Source organism: Salmo salar, chromosome 05 (assembly GCF_965601325.2).
Source record: "Salmo salar chromosome 05, fSalSal1, whole genome shotgun sequence".
NCBI lineage: Eukaryota > Metazoa > Chordata > Actinopteri > Salmoniformes > Salmonidae > Salmo > Salmo salar.
This window is the reverse complement of record NC_138295.1, coordinates 54052015-54058237: the sequence shown is the minus strand read 5'-3', so window position 1 is coordinate 54058237 and position 6223 is coordinate 54052015. Positions and strand designations below refer to the sequence as shown.

Sequence of the window (6223 nt, the reverse complement as noted above, 5' to 3'; positions counted from 1 at the left end):
AAATTATTCACATTTCCACCATGAGTAAAATCAGTCACGTCGGAGCAGGGAATGATCCATCGCCAAGGTTCTTCTCCTGTGGAGTTCAGAGAAGATACTTCAGTTTAGTGGTTCACATTTTTCAGAGCTTGAAGCATGGAGAAACATACCCTTAAAATACCCCGCAGGTCCACCAAGTCCTTCAGAACAGTGTTGCAGAGATCCATCTGTTCCTTCAGGGAGAACAACTGGTCTTGGAGGTCTTCAAGTAGCTGTGCTGACCAAAACAAGGATGAGTTGACTTTTTGGTAAAAGTTAAGTCACCCTACTAACCAGAGACAAATAGAAGTTAAAATCTCTTCATTCAGTAAAGCATATGACCATAAATAAGGTTAACGACATTTATGAATTCTATTTGGATGAAGTGTTTGGATACCTTCAGTTTACTACCTCCAATTAGAGGTACTTTTTGAAGAATAAATTAAAGTCCCATTGCTGACCTGTGTGTTTGAAGAGTCTGTCCCATCATTTTGGGTAGCTGGAGCCTTCATATCTACAATCAAATCGTTATGTCACGTGCCAAATACAACAGGTGTGAAATGCTTACTTAAAAGCCCTTAACCTACAATGCAGTTAAGAAAATACCTAATACAATAAAATGAAAGAGCAGCAGTAAAACAGTAACGAGGCTATATACAGGGGGTACCAGTGTCGAGGTAATATGTACATGTAGGTAGAGTTATTAAAAAGTGACTATGCATAGATAAGAGTAGCAGCAGTGTAAGAGGTGGGGGGGTGCAAATAGTCCGGGCAGCCATTTGATTAGGTGTTCAGGAGTGTTATGGCTTGGGGGGGTAGAAGCTGTTTAGAAGCCTCTTGGACCTAGACTTGGCACTCCGGTACCGCTTGCCGTGTGGTAGCAGAGAAAACAGTCTGACTAGGGTAGCTGGAGTCTGACAATTTTTAGGGCCTTCCTCTGACACCACCTGGTATAGAGTTCCTGGACGGCAGGAAGCTTGGCCCCGGTGATGTACTGGGCCGTACGCACTAACCTCTGTAGTGCCTTGTGGTTGGAGGCCGAGTAGTTGCCATACCAGGCAGTGATGCAACCAGTCAGGATGCTCTCGATGGTGCAACTGTAGAACCTTGAGGATCTTAGGACCCATGACAAATATTTTCAGTCTCCTGAGGGGGAAATAGGTTCTCTGGTACCCTCTTCACGACTGTCTTGGTGTGCTTGGACCATGTTAGTTTGTTGGTGATGTGGACGCCAAGGAACTTGAAGCTCTCAACCTGCTCCACTACAGCCCTGTCGATGAGAATGAGGGCGTGCTCGGTCCTCCTTTTCCTGTAGTCCACAATCATCTCCTTTGTCTTGATCACATTGAGGGAGAGGTTGTTGTCTTTGCACCACACGGTCAGGTCTTGGACCTCCTCCCTACAAGCGGTCTCGTCATTGATCAGGCCTACCACTGCTGTGTCACCGGCAAACTTGATGGTGTTGGAGTTATGACTGCATGGCCAGGCATGAGTGAACAGGGAGTACAGGGGGGACTGAGCGCGCACCCCTGAGGGGCCCCCGTGTTGAGGATCAGCGTGACGGATGTGTTGTTACCTACTCTTAGCAGCTGGGGGCGGCCCATCAGAAAGTCCAGGATCCAGTTGCAGAGGGAGGTGTTTAGTCCCAGTGTCCTTAGCGATGAGCTTTGAGGGCAGTACGGTGTTGAACGCTGAGCTGTAGTCAATGAATAGCCTTCTCAAATAGGTGTTCCTTTTGTCCAGGTGGGAAAGGGCCGTGTGGAGTGCAATAGAGATTGCATCATCTGTGGATCTGTTGGGGCAGTATGCAAATTGGAGTGAGTCTAGGGTTTCTAGGATAATGGTATTGATGCGAGCCATGACCAGCCTTTCAAAGCACTTCATGGCTACAGAAGTGAGTGCTGCGGGTCAGTAGTCATTTAGGCAGGTTACCTTAGTCCCCGTGTCCAAAAACACTATGTGGTCTGCTTGAAATATGTTGGTATTACATACTCAGGGAGAGATTGAAAAATGTCAGTGAAGACACTTGCCAGTTGGTCAGCGCATGCTCAGAGTATATGTCCTGGTAAATGTTGACCTGGTTAAAGGTCTTACATCACCTGCAGAGAGCGTGATCCCACAGTCATCCGGAAACAGCTTATGCATGTTTCAGTGTTACTTGCCTCGAAGCGAGCATAGAAGTTATTTAGCTCGTCTGGCTCGTGTCATTGGGCAGCTCTCGGCTGTGCTTCCTTTTGTAGTCTGTAGTAGTTTGCAAGCCTTGCCACATCCGACAAATGTCAGAGCCGGTGTAGTACAATTCAATCTTAGTCCTGTATTGAAGCTTTGCCTGTATTGAAGGTTCGTCGGAGGGCATAGCGGGATTTCTTATAAGCTTCCGGGTTAGAGTCTTGCTCCTTGAAAGCGACAGCTCTTCCCTTTAGCTCAGTGCGGATGTTGCCTGTAATCCATGGCTTCTGGTTGGGGTATGTACGTACTAGAGGTCGACCGATTATGATTTTTCAGCACCGATACCGATTATTGGAGGACCCCAAAAAAGCAGATACTGATTACGCGCCCAATTTTTTTATTTATTTCTAATAATGACAACAATACTGAATGAACACTTATTTTAACTTAATACATCAATAAAATCAATTTAGCCTCAAATAAATAATGGAACATGTTAAATTTGGTTTAAATAATGCAAAAACAAAGTGTTGGAGCAGAAAGTAAAAGTGCAATATGTGCCATGTAAGAAAGCTAACGTTTAAGTTCCTTGCTCAGAACATATGAAAGCTGGTGGTTCCTTTTAACATGAGTCTTCAATATTCCCAGGTAAGATGTTTGAAGTTAGTCCTATAATAACCATTTCTCTCTATACGATTTGTATTTCATATACCTTTGACTATTGGATGTTCTTATAGGCACTTTAGTATTGCCAGTGTAACAGTATAGCTTCCGTCCCTCTCCTCGCTCCTACCTGGGCTTGAACCAGGAACACATCTACAAAAGCCACCCTCGAAGCGGTTACCCATGTAGAGCAAGGGGAAACAACTACTCCAAGTCTCAGAGCGAGTGACGTTTGAAACGCTATTAGCGCGCACCCGGCTAACTAGCTAGCCATTTCACATCGGTTACACCAGCCTCATCTTGGGAGTTGATAGGCTTGAAGTCATAAACAGCGCAATGCATTGCGAAGGGCTGCTGGCAAAATGCACGAAAGTGCTATTTTGAATGAAGGTTTACGAGCCTGCTGCTGCCTATCACTGCTCAATCAGACTGCTCTATCAAATCATAGACTTAATTATAACATACAGAAACACAAGCCTTAGGTCATTAATATGGTCGAATCCGGAAACTATCATCTCGAAAACAAAACGTTATTCATGTTACATTGCACAACCTTCAGTGTTATGTCATAATTACGTAAAATTCTGGCAAATTAGTTCGCAACGAGCCAGGCGGGCCAAACTGTTGCATATACCCTGACTGCGTGCAATGAACGCAAAATGACAATTTCACCTGGTTAATATTGCCTGCTAACCTGGATTTCTTTTAGCTAAATATGCAGATTTAAAAATATATACTTCTGTGTATTGATTTTAAGAAAGGCATTGATGTTTATGGTTAGGTACAGTCGTGCAACGATTGTGCTTTTTTCGCAAATGCGCTTTTGTTAAGTCATCTCCCGTTTGGCGAAGTTGGCTGTCTTTGTTAGGAAGAAATAGTCTTCACACAGTTCGCAACGAGCTAGGCGGCCCAAACTGCTGCATATACCCTGACTCTGTTGCAAGAGAAGTGACAATTTTCCTAGTTAAGAAATTCATGTTAGCAGGCAATATATTAACTAAATATGCAGGTTTAAAAATATATACTTGTGTATTGATTTTAAGAAAGGCATTAATGTTTATGGTTGGAGCAACGTGTACATAAGCGATTATATGCAACGCAGGACAGGCTAGATAAACTAGTAATATCATCAACCATGTGTAGTTAACTAGTGATTATGGTTGATTGTTTTTTATAAGATAAGTTTAATGCTAGCTAGCAACTTACCTTGGCTTCTTGCTGCATTCGCGTAACCTTGTGGAGTGCAATGTAAAGCAGGTGGTTAGAACGTTGGACTAGTTAACCGTAAGATTGCAAGATTGAATCCCTGAGCTGACAAGGTAAAAATCTGTCGTTCTGCCCCTGAACAAGGCAGTTAACCCACCGTTCCTAGGCCATCATTGAAAATAAGAATGTGTACTTAACTGACTTGCCTAGTTAAATAAAAGGTCTAAAAAATTAAATGTGAACATTTCTTTTTTATATTTTTTTATAATAAAAAACGATTTCCCATTGTTATGAAAACTTGAAATCGGCCCTAATTAATCGGCCATTCCGATTAATCGGTCGACCTCTAGTATGTACGGTCACTGTGGGGACAACGTCGTCGATGCACTTATTGATGAAGCCAGGGACTGATGTGGTGTACTCCTCAATGCCGTCGGAAGAATCCCAGAACATATTCAAGTCTGTGCTAGCAAAACAGTCCTGTAGTTTAGCATCTGCTTCATCTGATCACTGGTGCTTCCTGCTTTAAATTTTAGCTTGTAAGCAGGAATCAGGATAGAATTATGGTCAGATTTGCCAAATGGAGGGCGAGGGAGAGCTTTGTACACGTCTCTGTGTGTGGAGTAAAGGTGGTCTAGAGATTTTTCCCTCTGGTTGCACATTTAACATGCTGATAGAAATTAGTCCCATAGGGCGGCGCACAATTGACCCAGCATCGTCCGGGTTTGGCCGTGGTAGGCCATCATTTAAAATAAGAATTTGTTCTTAACTTACTTGTCTAGTTAAATAAAGGTAACAAAAAAAAAAAATGTATTCTGCAATAACATGTCTCAAACTAAATAAGGCTTTTTGTCAAGTGCTTTGCATTAGCCACTTATGTAGACAGCTACGAAAAATACAGATGAAAACTCTAGGTAGATAGAGTATCTCATGATAAGCTGTAGACCACACTATCTCAGGCAAACAAAACCTTGAGACTTCCTTAGATATCGTGCCCAATGGAAATGGCATTACAATTAAACAACCACTAATGAACAGCTATATGGGCATTTGTGTAGTATAATGTTACCTGGAACCGACGCCATTTTTGTTTCCCTGGAAAACCACCTGGTCTGTATGCTTGTGGGTTACACATGTGATATAGTTTTACTAATTGGTAATTGATTGGAGGCATGGTACAAGTTGAATAACTGAAGGTATCCTTGTTCATTTGATGTAATGGGCATGTACTATTTTGTTATTAGTTTGGATCAATATCAGCCACTTGTTATGCAAATTGAAAGCACATTTTGACCTTGTTTATACTAATTTAACTGGAATTTTATAAACGTTTTGCGAAGCTGTGTGCTTTCATTTTAAGGAAATATGTGTAATTGTATTGAGGGCGTTACCCGGAAGACAGTGAGCCGAAACAGCATGTAGCACCAACACTTTCTATGAATACCTTTTTTAAGTTTATTTCTTACTTCATGATATTAAGACGCGTTTATAATTCTAACGACCCGAGACGGAAGAGCTAGGTGTAAAGAACTGAACACTAAAATGCTGCGCTTGTCACCGCAGTCCGTCATAAATGGACCATCTGCCCGGTGTGATGAAAGACTGCAAGGTAGGTCCAATATGTCACCATTCAAACGGCAAGGTTCTATAATTAAAATAAATTCTTAGTTGAATAGAGGTCCAGATTGTCCATATGAGAAGCTAATAGTTGTTAGTTAGATATATCATTCTCATGGTTTCAAGTGCACGTGTTAGGGCCCCCGAGTGGCGCAGCAGTCTAAGGCACTACATCTCAGTGCAAGAGGCGTCACTACAGTCTCTGGTTCGAATCCAGCCTGAATCACACCCGGCCGTGATTGGGAGACCCATAGGGCGGCGCACAATTGGCCCAGTGTCGTCTGGGTTTGGCCGTGGTAGGCCGTCATTTAAAATAAGAATTTGTTCTTAACTTACTTGTCTCGTTAAATAAAGGTAACATTAAAAAAAAAAAAAAAATCTGCAATAACATGTCTCAAACTAAATAAGGCCTTTTGTCAAGTGCTTTGCATTAGCCACGTTGTGTAGATGGTGCTAAAGTCCTGAATTCAACAGTGGGCTGGCTTGCTTGGCTCCGAATTCCAATGCCATCAAAAAGGTGTATGACATCAAAGGACGTAATGGTCAGAAA

At 42.5% G+C, this 6223-nt stretch overlaps 1 long non-coding RNA gene across 2 annotated transcripts; it reads right to left on the bottom strand.

The window, feature by feature from the left end:
• Position 1: 1 nt before the first annotated feature.
• Positions 2–5167, bottom strand: LOC145879525 (uncharacterized). Of its 2 annotated transcripts, XR_014392341.1 has the most exons (5): positions 5126–5155; positions 4057–4083; positions 480–532; positions 150–251; positions 2–76 (listed from the first exon to the last, which is right to left on the bottom strand). It is a non-coding gene; the product is annotated as an uncharacterized LOC145879525 (long non-coding RNA). The 2 variants fall into 2 exon arrangements; XR_014392342.1 differs by lacking the exon at positions 4057–4083 and having other exon boundaries at positions 5126–5167.
• Positions 5168–6223: the final 1056 nt, after the last annotated feature.